This window comes from Symphalangus syndactylus, chromosome 5, assembly GCF_028878055.3.
Source record: "Symphalangus syndactylus isolate Jambi chromosome 5, NHGRI_mSymSyn1-v2.1_pri, whole genome shotgun sequence".
Taxonomy (NCBI): domain Eukaryota; kingdom Metazoa; phylum Chordata; class Mammalia; order Primates; family Hylobatidae; genus Symphalangus; species Symphalangus syndactylus.
The window spans coordinates 65,772,290-65,785,161 of record NC_072427.2 but is presented as its reverse complement, the minus strand read 5'-3'; the positions used below and the strand labels follow the sequence as shown (position 1 = coordinate 65,785,161).

Below are 12,872 nucleotides of genomic sequence, written 5' to 3'. Positions count from 1 at the left end.
AGTGGCATGATCTTGGCTCACTGCAACTTCTGCCTTCCGTATTCAGGCAATTCTGCCTCAGCCTCCCAAGTAGCTGGGCTTACAGGTGCGCACCACCACGCCCAGCTAATTTTTGTATTTTTAGTAGAAACGAGGTTTCACCTTTTTGGCCAGGCTGGTCTCGAACTCCTGACCTCAGGTGATTCACCCACCTCAGCCTCCCAAAGTGCTAGGATTATAGGTGTGAGCCACTGCGCCTGACGTCAAGAATCTTAATACAGGGGAATATTATCTTATGGTAATATTACATCACCATAAATTTATCATTACATCCATTATACACACCATTATAAAAACCAACATGAATTCAGCCCAAACTCTGTTCCTAAGCACTGCCCACACATTACCCTATACTCAAAACAAACCTAGGGAGGTAGTATTTTTAGCCCCATTTTACAAATGAGCAAACAGGCTCAGACAGGTAAACTGACTTGTCAGGTCATTCAGCAGTGAAGCGGCAGAGTAGGGATTGGAGCCCAGGCAGGCCAACTCCATGGCTTCAGCGCTTAAACCCTCGGCTTTATGGCCCTTGCAATTCTGACTTCATCTGGAAGTTCTGCCCTCACCTCAGCTTCAACTTGCTTAAACCCATAACTCACTTTCAAGAGGTGAGCAGCCACCATTTGTTGAGATGCCCACTGTGTTCCCTCCAGGCACTTGACGTAGGATTGCTAATGCTCAGGACAACTCTGAAAATTGTTTCCACTTTGCAGAAAGGTTCACTGACTCCATCAAGGTCAGGTAGTGAATGAAGAGTGGTGACAGTTTGTGGAGAAGTTGAACTTGTGAGCTTCAGACTCAGACTACTGGGTTTAGCTCTTGCATCTGCCACTTACTATTCGTGTGGCCTTATGCAAGTTATTTGATCTCTCTGCCTTAGTCTCCTTGAATGGGAAGTGGGGCTTCATAGGGTTTTTTATGAGGATTAAATGAGTTAATGCAGACAAAGCATTTGACACCAAGAGTTCTCAATAAATGTTACTTGAAACGACAACAACAACAACAAAAACACATGCTGGTGAGGATGCAGAGAAAAGGGAACGCTTATACATTGTTGGTGGGAATGTAAATCAGTTCAGCTACTGTGGAAAGCAGCTTGGAGATTTCCCAAAAACTTAGAACTACCATTCAACTCAGCAATCCTATTACTGGGTATATACCCAAAGGAAAATATATTGTTTTTCCAAAAAGACACATGCACTTGTACGTTCATCACAGCACTATTCACAATAGCAAAGACATGGAATCAACCTAGATGCCCATCAATGATGGATTGGATAAAGATAATGTACTTCATACATACCATGGAATACTATGCAGACATAAAATTAACAAAATCCTGTCCTTTCCAGCAATACGAATGCAGCTGGAGGCCATTATCCTAAGCAAATTAAGGCAGGAACAGAAAACCAAATACCACATATTCTCACTTATAAATGGGAGTTAAGGCCGGGCGCGGTGGCTCATGCTTGTAATCCCAGCACTTTGGGAGGCCGAGGCGGGCAGATCACGAGGTCAGGAAATCAAGACCACGGTGAAACTCCGTCTCTACTAAAAATACAAAAAAATTAGCCGGGCGTGGTGGCGGGCGCCTGTAGTCCCAGCTACTCGGAGAGGCTGAGGCAGGAGAGTGGCGTGAACCCGGGAGGCGGAGCTTGCAGTGAGCCGAGATTGTGCCACTGCACTCCAGCCTGGGCGACAGAGCGAGACTCAGTCTCAAAAAAAAAAATAAAAAATAAAAAAAAATGGGAGTTAAGCATTGAGTACACATGGACATAATGATGGAATAATAGACACTGAGGACTACCAGAAGAGAGAAGGAGGGAGGGGAGCGTGGGGAGCGTGGGCTGAAAAACAACCTTTTAGGTAATATGCTCGCTACCTGGATGACAGGCTCATCTGTACCCCAAACCCTATACCCATGTAACAAACCTGCACCCTACCCACTGAATCTAAAATAAAAGTTGAGGCCACATGCAATGGCTCATGTCTGTAATCCAAGCACTTTGGGAGGCCGAGGCGGGAGGATTGCTTGAACCCAGGAGTTCAAGACCAGCCTAGGCAACATGGCAAGAACCCATCTGTATAAAAAAAAAATACAAAAAATTAGCTAGGCATAGTGGCGCATGCCTGTAGTACCAGCTACTCAGGAGGTTGAGGTGGGGGGATTGCTTGAGTCGGGGAGGTCAAGGTTGCAGTGAACTATGATCATGCCACTGCACTCCAGCCTGGGTGAAAGAACTAGACCCTGTCTCAAAAATAAGTAAACAAAATAAAAGTCGAAATGATTCTTTTAAAAAAGTGACAGAGCTAGGATTGTATGTGAAGTCTTTTTGACATTAAAAGCCATACTTTCCATACTATCTTATGCTGCTTCTTACATACTAATAAGAAAAACTACATGTGAAGAGAAGAAAGGCTATAAGGTATTCCATCAAAGTAGTGAAAGTGATGGTATTTGAATGGTGAGACTGTAGGATAACATTTCTTCTTTCTAGTTTTAAAAATATTTTCCAAGATCCCTTCGGTGAACATGGGATGCTTCCATAATGAAAAGAGAGACACACCGTGATGACCTCCACATACCATATTAGATGACAGTCTTCCATGGTAATCACTCACATCCATCTCTTGTCTGTTCCCACTGCTGCCCTTAATCTAGGCTCTGTGCCAGCTTCCTGATGGAACTCCAGGCCACCCTGCACACTGCCATGTGGTTCCCTCCTCCAGCCCTGCCTTCATCTGTCCCTCACCTGTTCAGACCCTCAGTGATCCCCAAGAACTTATCTGGCAGAGGGTACAGAGCCAACTGTTCCTTGGATGGACTCACGAAGTTCAGTATTTGCTTAGGCAGAGAGTGTAAGAGCTGTCAGAGGAGACTCAGCTAAAACCCTTCCCCTGGCTGGGCACCGTGGCTTATGCTTGTAGTCCCAACACTTTGGGAGGCCAAGGCAGGAGGATTGCTTGAGGTCAGGAGTTGGAGACCAGCCTGGGCAACATAGTGTCTGAAAAAATAAATTTTAAAAAACAACCCAGCCGGGCACGGTGGCTCACACCTGTAATCCCAGCACTTTGAGAGGCCAAGGCAGGCGGATCACGAGGTCAAGAGATTGAGACCATCCTGGCCAACATGGGGAAACCCCATCTCTACTAAAAATACAAAAATTAGCAGGGTATGGTGGCGCGTGCCTGTAGTCCCAGCTACTCGGGAGGCTGAGGCAGGAGAATTGCTTGAATCCGGGAGGTGGAGATTGCAGTGAGCCGAGACCGTACCACTGCACTCCAGCCTGGCAAAAGAGCTAGACTCCAGCTCAAAAAATAAAATAAAAAATAAAAAAACCCTTCCCCTTACATACAGCAAATTGAGGCCCAGAGATTTGGCCTTGGTTTCTTCATAGACACAGGGTCAGCTCCAGACCTCAGGTCTCTTGACTGCCAATCTTAGGCCCTTTCCTTGATTTGAGCTGCCTTCCTGCAAAGTATTTACAAATGATACTGTTTTTTAATTCTATACTGTGGGCCCAAGGGGAGTTCACGCTTCTCTTTTCTTTTTTTCTTTTCTTTTCAAGATGGAGTCTCGCTCTGTCACCCAGGCTGGAGTGCAGTGGCATGATCTCGGCTCACTGCAACCTCCGCCTCCCAGGTTCAAGTGATTCTCTTGCCTCAGCCTCCCAAGTAGTTAGGACTGCAGGCGCCTGCCACCATGTCTGGCTATTTTTTTATTTTTTGGTGGAGATGGGGTTTCACCAAGTTGCCCAGGCTGGTCTTAAACTCCTGACCTCAAATGATGCACCCACCTCAGCCTCCCAGAGTATTGGGATTACAGGCATAAGCCACCATGCCCGGCCAAGGCTATGTAGCTCTTTTCTTAGGCCGTGTAGCTCACTCTTTTCTTAGGCTGTGTAGTTCACTTTCCCACTGCAAGCTTTGGGAAAAGCTCTGTGCCACAGGCTCCATTCCTATTTGCCACATCACAAATACCAATCATTGCTCTAAAGAGTGGATGATTTGATGAGAATATTCAGTTCTTACACCACTACTAGAGGAGGAACACTGCCTGCCTTGTTGTGGATGTGGTCTGGCAGTTTCTGTAGGTAGGAGTGGTGGATTGTCTACAAATGTGGCCACCGACAGTGCCTCCCATTCCTGTGTGTGCATGCTGCTTCTCCCACTAGAAGGTGTCTTTCACTTTCCTTCTCTTTGAATCTGGAACTTGCTTTGACCAGTTGGACCTAGCAGAAGTGGGGCCCTGTGACTTCCAGGCCTTATGAAATCTTGTAGCATTGTTTTTCCCTTTTAGAGCCAGCTGTGATATAAAGAAGTTAGTGCTGCATGAGAGAGATAGCACCTGAAGACAATGAGGCCCTGGAGGATGAGAGACTCTAAAGGAAAAGGGAAGGGCCTGCTGTCTTCCAGCCACGCCAGCCCCCAACTGAGAAGCTGGGTCAGGCCATCTTATATCTTTAGCCCCAGTCGAGTTACCTCAGCAGAGATTAGCTGACTCTGCCAAGCCCTGCCCAAATTACAGAATCATGAGCAAATAAATGGCTGTTTCTGTTTTAAGCTTTTAAATTTTGGGGGTGGTTTATGTGTCAATAATAACTGAAACAGATAATATATACAGAATAAACTTTAGTTTTAATAATCTAAGTAAAAGCCCACTAATTCATTATGCAGAAAAAAATGATTTTTTTGAGATAGGGTCTCGCTCTGTTGCCAGGCTGGAGTGCTGTGACACAACCATAGCTCACTGCAGCCTCGACCTCCCTGGTTCAAGCGATCTTCCCACCTCAGCCTCCCAAGTAGTTGAGACCACAGGTACGTGCCACCACACCCGACTAATTTTGTAAATTTTTTGTAGAGATGGGGTCCTGCCATATTGCTGAGGCTGGTCTCTAACTTCTGGGCTCAAGCTATCCTCCTCCCTCAGCCTCCCAAAGTATTGGGATTACAGGTGTGAGCCACTGTGCCCAGCCAATTTAACTTTTATTTTAAAAAGACAGCCCCTCTCAGATACTGCTACAGCTCTGTTAAATCAAATTTAGCCTCCTTACATATTTTAAGTTTGACCTAAAGGTTTCTCTGTACATAGTGAACTACCACCTAAATGGAGGTGTAAACAGCCTGTAATCTACCCTTGTGCCAAACACCAAGTTTTGGCCAATCAAAAGGGGCCAACTGTTCAAACCCTCTTCAAATAAGGCAAACACTGAGCTGTAACCAATCTGGCTGTTTCTGTCCCTCACTTCCATTTTCTGTACCTCACTTTCTTTATTCTGCCCATAAATCTCTGAGCCTACTCTGGCTCAGAATGCTGCCCAATTTACCCATCATACTTTGCTAAATTAAACTCTTTAATTTGGCTATGGATTTTTTTTTTTTTTTGAGACAGAAATTTGCTCTTATCGCCCAGGCTGGAGTGCAATGGCGTGATCTCGGCTCACCACAACCTCCGTCTCCCAGGTTCAAGCAATTCTCCTGCCTCAGCCTCCCGAGTAACTGGGATTACAGGCGTGCACCACCACACCTGGCTAATTTTGTATTTTTAGTAGAAACGGGGTTTCTCCATGTTGGTCAGGCTGGTCTCGAACTCCTGACCTCAGGTGATCTGCCCACCTCGGCCTCCCAAAGTGCTGGGATTACAGGCATGAGCCACTGCACCTAGCCTAATTTGGCTATGGATTTTCTTTTAACAGCCCTTAAAGGGGTATTTTTTTTTTTTTTTTTTTTGAGATGGAGTTTTGCTCTTGTTGCCCAGGCTGGAATGCAATGGCTCGATCTCAGCTCACTGCAACCTCTGCCTCCCGGCTTCAAGTGATTCTCCTCCCTCAGCCTCTTGAGTAGCTGGGATTACAGGCATGCGCCACCATGCCCGGCTAATTTTGTATTTTTAGTAGAGATGGGGTTTCTCCATTTTGATCAGGCTAGTCTCGAACTCCCAACCTCAGGTGATCCACCCACCTTGGCCTCCCAAAGTGCTGGGATTACAGGCATGAGCCACCGCACCCATCCTGTTTTTATTTTATTTTATTTTATTAAGTTCTGGGGTACATGTGCAGGATGTGCAGGTTTGTTGCGTAGATAAATATGTGCCATGGTGGTTTGCTGCACCTATCAGCCTATCACCTAGGTATTAAGCCCTGCATGCATTAACTATTTATCCTGATGCTCTCCCTCCCCGCAACCTACCCCACAGGCTCCAGTGTGTGTTGTTCCCCTCCCTGTGTCCTAAAGGGTTATTTTTGAGGAATTATTCTAATGTCAGAAATGCTCACATGAGGGTAGAGGGTACAGGGAGGTGATAATGAAAGGATACAAAGCCTCAGGAGGAAGTTTGACATTTTTGTTTGAGATCTATTGTACATGGCAAATATAACTAATAATTGAGTACTGTACATTTCAAAATTGCTGAAAATAAATTTCAAATATTTTCATTATTAAAAATATCAAATATTTGAAAAAAAATGCTCACAATATTCCATTGTGGTAGGTTGCTTCTAAATGGCTCCCAGTGATCCATACCTCCTGGTACTCATGCCTTGTATAATTTCCTCTCCTTCAGTGTAGTTGCACCTAGTGACTTGCTTCTAATGGATAGAATCAAGCAAAAGTCATAGGATGTCACTTCCTGGATTTGCTTACAAAGACTGTAACTTTCTCTCTCTCTCTGTCTCTCTCTCTCTCTTTTAGTGCCTTTGGTGTGGTGGAAGCAAGGTGCCATGTGATAAGTAAGCCTCCAGAGAGGCCTGCATGGCAGGATCCAATGTCTCTAGCCAACAGCATCTGGGGACCTGAGACCTGCCAACACCCTTGTGAGTGAGCCTGGAAGTGGACCTCCTGCTCTTGAACCTTGAGGTGACTATAGTGCTGGCTGACACTTTACTGCAGTCCCTGAGCTGGGGGGCCCAGCTGATCTACTCCCAGAATCCCCCCTACTAAAACAGTGATATAATAAATGCTTACTGTTTCAAGCTGGTAAATTTTGGAATGCATTCACTGAAAAAAATTAGGATATCAAACTATAAACCGTTTACTTAGTCAACCTTTTAGGGAACTAATATGGCCATAAATATCAAGCCTCCTACAATTTTGCACATTCTTTGACTTTGTAGTTCTACATCTATAAACTTCTCTTAAGGGAAATCATGGATACTAACAAAGAAATAGTTACAAAGATGTTCAGCAGAGGAGCACTATTTATAATGGCAAATTGGTGGTAATCCATATATCCAAAGATGGGACTGAGTGACTAAATCACGGAATCACCTCTAATAGAACAGGTTGGGATTCATCAGTGAGTTTTAAAAACAGTAAAGGGATTTGCCACTGGCATTTGAAAAGACAAAATAAAATGAAATAGAATGAAAAATACCAGAGTAAGGACAAGTTTTGCTTCATAAGAAATTTAGCTTTATATATGTACATGTGTACCCTGTGATATTAAATTGCTTACTCTGAGTCATGGTCCACATTTTGAATAACTGCAGTGTTAATAAAAGATGTATAGGCCGGGCGCGGTGACTCACGCTTGTAATCCCAGCACTTTGGGAGGCCGAGGCGGGCGGATCACGAGGTCAGGAGATCGAGACCACGGTGAAACCCCGTCTCTACTAAAAATACAAAAAAAAAAAATTAGCCGGGCGTGGTGGCGGGCGCCTGTAGTCCCAGCTACTCGGAGAGGCTGAGGCAGGAGAATGGCGTGAACCCAGGAGGCGGAGCTTGCAGTGAGCCGAGATTGCGCCACTGCACTCCAGCCTGGGCGACAGAGCAAGACTCTGTCTCAAAAAAAAAAAAAAAAGATGTATATAAAACTACTTAGGCCAGGCACAGTGACTCACGCCTGTAATCCCAGCACTTTGGGAGGCCAAGGCGGGCAGATCACCTGAGGTCAGGAATTCAAGACCAGCCTGGCCAACGTGGTGAAACCCCGTCTCTACTAAAAATACAAAAATTAGCTGGGCGTGCTGGCAGGCGCCTGTAATCCCAGCTACTCGGGAGGCTGAGGCAGGAGAGTTGCTTGAACCTGGGAGGTGGAGGTTGCAGGGAGCCGAGATCACGCCATTGCACTCCAGCCTGAGGGACAAGAGCAAGACTTTATCTCAAAAAAAAAAAAAAAAAATACAAAAATTAGCTGGGCATGGTGGCATGTGCCTGTAATCCCAGCAATCAGGAGGCAGGGGAATCACTTGAATCTGGGAGGCAGAGGCTGCAGTGAGCTGAGATCACACCACTGCACTCCAGCCTGGGCGACAGAGCAAGACTCCATCTCAAAAAAAAAAAAAAAATATATATATATATATATATATACACATATACATTATATATATACATTATATATACATTATATATATACATTATATATACATTATATATATATACATTTTATATATATATATACATTATATATATATAAAGACTAGAAAAAAATAAGAAAGAAACTTGTCAGAATGTTAGTGGTGGTGGTTTTTGTCTGGTGGGATTATGGGAAATTTTGAATGTTTAAAAAAATTTTTTTTTGAGACAGTGTTGCTCTGTCGCCCAGTCTGGAGTGCAGTGGCACAATCTAGGCTCACTGCAACCTCCGCCTCCTGGGCTCAAGACATTCTTCTGCCTCAGCCTTCCGAGTAGCTGGGATTACAGGCACGTGCCACCATGCCCAGCTAATTTTTTGTATTTTTAGTAGAGATGAGGTTTCACCATGTTGCCCAGGCTGGTCTGGAACTCCCAGCCTCGGCCTCTCAATGTGCTGGGATTACAAGCGTAAGCCACTGTGCCTGTCCATGTTTTAGAAAATTTAGAAAAGTTTCTAATTCTAAATAAACATGTTTTTCTTCTATAATAAAGTTTTTTTTTTTTTTTTTGAGAGGGAGTCTCGCTGTGTCGCCCAGGCTGGAGTGCAGTGGCGCGATTGGCTCACTGCAAGCACCGCCTCCCGGGTTCACGCCATTCTCTTGCCTCAGCCTCCGGAGTAGCTGGGACTACAGGCGCCTGCCAACACGCCCGGCTAATTTTTTGTATTTTTAGTAGAGACGGGGTTTCACCATGTTAGCCAGGATGGTCTCGATCTCCTGACCTCATGATCTGCCCATCTGGGCCTCCCAAAGTGCTGGGATTACAGGATTGAGCCACTGCGCCCGGCTATAATACAATTTTTAATAAAAGAAAAGACATTTAAAAAGAGCAGCCTGGTTCTGCTGGGGTCTGCCTGCTGCCCGTTTTATCTCAGCACTGGACTTGGCCCAAGCCAGGAGAGCAGGCAGGCACCTTTCTCCCTGCCCAGGCCCCTGCGCTCTTTTTCTGCCCTGATGTGGCTGTGTGCTCCTGGTGGCTTTCATCTCTCATCTCATCTTGGATCTTGATCTCCCTTATCTTTGGGCAAACTTACTGATGAATGGTGGTACCAACAGGCCAGGGAGGAGATGTGGGTCAGTGCTAAGTTGGAAGGATATATAATAAGGAGCCTCTTGCTATAAATAATGGACATCACTCATTAGTGTGCCATCAAGCTTCATGGTATCCATGCTGTGTGCTCATATAGAATCTTATCAACCCCCAGTTTACAAATGAAACATGTTTTTTTTTCGTTTGCTTTGTTTTTTGTTTTTTTGTTTTTTTTTTTTTTTTTTGAGACGGAGTCTCGCTCTTTCACCCAGGCTGGAGTGCAGTGGCGCGATCTCGGCTCACTGCAGGCTCCGCCCCCCGGGGTTCACGCCATTCTCCTGCCTCAGCCTCCCTTGTAGCTGGGACTACAGGCGCCTGCCACCTCGCCCGGCCAATTTTTTGTATTTTTAGTAGAGACGGGGTTTCACTATGTTAGCCAGGATGGTCTCGATCTCCTGACCTCGTGATCCGCCCGCCTCGGCCTCCCAAAGTGCTGGGATTACAGGCGTGAGCCACCGCGCCCGGCCCTTTTTGTTTTTTTTTTGAGATGGAGTTTCGCTCTTGTTGCCCAGGCTGGAGTGCAATGGCGCGATCTCGGCTCACCGCAACCTCCGCCTCCCAGGTTCAAGTGATTCTTCTGCCTCAGCCTCCCTAATAGCTGGGATTACAGGCATGTGCCACCATGCCCGGCTAATTTTGTATTTTTAGTAGAGACGGGGTTTCTCCGTGTTGGTCAGGCTGGTCTCGAACTCCCAATAGCAGGTGATCCGCCTGACTCAGCCTCCCAAAGTGCTGGGATTACAGGCATGAGCCACCGTGCCCGGCCTGAAACACGTTCACAGAGGCTGCATGAATGCATCTGTCTGTCCCTGTGTAGGCTTTCATAAAGTTTGCATGTTTGTGTGTCCCCAGCCCATTACCAGTCAATATCTGTTAAATGTTACCTCCTAAATAGCTGTCCAATTTGCCTGCTTCTTGCCATTGACAGCACTACCTCCCCTACTAGCTCTACTGCAATTGCCTTCTAGCTGGCCTCCACCAGCCCTTCTGTGCCCTCTGATTGTCTTTCTGTGCAACGGCCACGGTGATTGTTTGGAAGTTTAAATCTGAACATGTCAACTTGCCCAAGCACCATTGCTTAAGACTCTTCGGTGACTGACCAATGCTCTTAAGATGGAGACAAAATTCCTCAACGTGGCTTACAGGGCCCTGCCTGGGTACCTCAACCCTTTCTCCTGCCTCACTTTTCCCTCTCTCCTCCCTCTGTTCCAGCCCCATTGACCCTCTTAGTTCCTTGTACTCACCATCTCCCTTCTGCCACAGGGCCTTTGCATGTCCTCTGCATTCTGCCAGGCCCATTCCTGCTGGCTCCTAGGCCAAGTTAACTTCTACTCATCTGTCAGAACTCAGTCCAGATGTTATCACTTTCCAGGTTACACCTTCATTAGACATTCATATAGCACCTCCTACTTTTCTTCAAATCACTAAATGAAATTGTAATTTTACATTTATTTGATGAGTTGATTATTGTTTGTTTATTTTCACACTAGACTATAAGTTCCTTCCATGAAGGCAGGAACTGTGTCTCTTTTGTTCTTCTTTGTGTGTTTTTTGTTTTGTTTGTTGTTGTTGTTGTTGTTGTTATTTTGGGGGTTTTTTTTGAGTCAGAGTTTCGCTCTTGTTGCCCAGGCTGGAGTGCAATGGCACGATCTCAGCTCACTGCAACCTCTGCCTCCTGGATTCAAGCGATTCTCTTGCCTCAGCCTCCCAAGTAGCTGGGATTACAGGCGCCCACCACCACGCCCGGCTAACTTTTTGTATTTTTAGCAGAGATGAGGTTTCACCATGTTGACCAGGCTGGTCTGAAACTCCTGACCTCAGGTGATCCACCCGCCTCAGCCTCCCAAAGTGTTGGGATTACAGGTGTGAGCCACCGCGCCTGGCCTTTGTTTAGTTTTTATAGAGACAAGGTCTCACTATGTTGATCAGGCTGGTCTTGAACTCCTGGCTTCAAGCAATCTTCTCGCCTCAGCCTCCCAAAGTGCTGGGATCACAGGTGTGACCCACTGTGCCCATCCTGTGTCTCTTGAATAACCACTGAGCATAATGTTTGGCCTACCAGGGGAGCTCATAAAATCTTTGTTAAATGAGTAAGTAAATAAATGAACAAAACACAGTGACTCTTCTCATCTAGTTTCTTTTCCTGAAAGGGCTCTCCCGGCCGGGCGCGGTGGCTCACGCTTGTAATCCCAGCACTTTGGGAGGCCAAGGTGGGCGGATCACGAGGTCAGGAGATCAAGACCACGGTGAAACTCCGTCTCTACTAAAAATACAAAAAATTAGCCGGGCGTGGTGGCGGGCGCCTGTAGTCCCAGCTACTCGGAGAGTCTGAGGCAGGAGAATGGCGTGAACCCGAGGCGGAGCTTGCAGTGAGCCAAGATCGCGCCACTGCACTCCAGCCTGGGTGACAGAGCAAGACTCCGTCTCAAAAAAAAAAAAAAAAAAGGGCTCTGAAACCCTTCAGAAGATAGGAAACAGAAGAGGCAGGGAACTATCATAATAATGCCTCCTGGCCACAGAAGTGACAGCTGAGTCGACAAGATGCATCCTAGAGGCCCCCCTCCTCCTGCTCAGGAAGAGAGCCACACTGATGAAAGCCCGGGCACTGGCCATCAGAGCCTGGCCAGGAGGGCAGGGAAAGTGGGGAGGTAAATAAAGAACAGGAATGAATGTCTACTGACAGGGACTCTGTTTCGGATGCCATGCTAAATGTTTACATGCGTCATCTCATTTTATCTTCCCAACAAGCCCAATCTGCAGATGTGAAAACAGACTGAAATTTGGCCAAGGATTATAAAACCAATGCAGGGCAAAGCTGAGTTGAACTCAGATTGTCAGCCTTCTTCCAAAGCCTGGGATTTTCCTGGCTGCCATCTTAGCTTCCAGCCCCTCAAACACCTCCCTCACCTTCTTAAGTGAGGGCCTAAAATTTCATCATTAAACTGTCATCCATTCACCTTTTTCCTTTTTTGAGACCCCGTCTTGCTCTGCGTCCATGCTTAAGTGCAGTGTTGCCATTGTTGCTCACTGTAGCCTTGAACTCCTGGGCTGAAGTGATTTTCCCACCTTCCAAGCAGCTAGGATGACAGGTGTGCACCACCATATCTGAGCAATCTTGCTTTTCATTTTTTACTTTTTTTTTTTTTTTTTTGAGACAGAGTCTTGCTTTGTCACCCAGGCTGGAGTGCAGTGGCACGATCTCGGCTCACTGCAACCTCCACCTCCTGGGCCCAGGCGATTCTTCTGCCTCAGCCTCCTGAATAGCTGGGGCTACAGACATGCACCACCATGCCCGGCTAATTTTTGTATTTTTAGTAGAGATGGGGTTTCGCCATGTTGGCCAGGCTGATCTCAAACTCCTGACCTCAAGTCATCTGTCTGCCTCAGCCTCC

The 12,872-nt window shown here is 46.2% G+C and overlaps 1 protein-coding gene across 1 annotated transcript in view; it reads left to right on the top strand.

Annotated features, from left to right (window-relative positions):
* The window catches only part of PPP1R14D (protein phosphatase 1 regulatory inhibitor subunit 14D), a 37,908-nt gene that overhangs the window by 1,328 nt on the left and 23,708 nt on the right, over positions 1 to 12,872 (top strand). Inside the window, exon 2 of the mRNA XM_055278794.2 lies at positions 6,730 to 6,894. The gene's annotated coding sequence lies outside the window, so the exon portion shown is untranslated. The remainder of the gene's footprint in view (positions 1 to 6,729; positions 6,895 to 12,872) is intronic.